Genomic DNA, 819 nt, shown 5'->3' on the forward strand with positions numbered 1-819 from the left:
GACAGACCTTGGCTAACCTCAGCCGGTATGGGAATTTAATCTGTGCTGTTAGTGTCACTCAGCACAAACCAGCCAACTGAGCAAACTGATCCCCATGTCAATCTGTAATAATTCCTTAAATATTAGTGATTGCCTGTCTCTCACCGTACTATTTTTATGTAGTTTCCCAGTGCACCACAGAGAACATACCCTGATAGTTTTCTTCTGTGAGAAACACCAAGATAAATTAAACAAAAGAACCATGTAACCACCATAGCCCATCTTCATGGCAATGTGGCATGATTTTTGGGGTTTCCAAACAGAAATGGTAATGAAATAATCTTCTAACCTCCAAACACCCTTTCACTCTTTGATCCTTGTGAAATGTGCAACCAGATATTCGCAAGAAGGCTCAGAGAGAATCAGCTCACTGGAGGTGAAGTCGTGAGACCGCCCAGTCCAGCAGAAAGAAACTCTCTGACCATCCCCATTGATCAACAGAATGAACAAAATGCAGTCCTGGATGTAATTGAGAACAGAAACAATAACAGCAGAATCCAATCCCTGTAATCAGTTGTGAACTTGATGGTGTCTCAGGAAGTGCGATGAATTACTACATTCCTTCGTACATTGAGAGCAGGTGAACGGCCTCTCCCCAGTATGAACTCCCTGGTGTGACTGCAGACGGCATAACCAAATGAATCACGCAAATAGATGTAAACGGGTGTGAGATAATCGGGATTATGGAGACATGGCTGCAGGATGACCAGGGATAGGAACTGAATATATTCAGTTTTAGGAAGGACAGACAAAAAGGAAAAGGCAGTGCAGTGGCAGTGC

The sequence above is a fragment of the Scyliorhinus torazame genome, chromosome 5 (assembly GCF_047496885.1).
Source record: "Scyliorhinus torazame isolate Kashiwa2021f chromosome 5, sScyTor2.1, whole genome shotgun sequence".
NCBI classification, from domain to species: domain Eukaryota; kingdom Metazoa; phylum Chordata; class Chondrichthyes; order Carcharhiniformes; family Scyliorhinidae; genus Scyliorhinus; species Scyliorhinus torazame.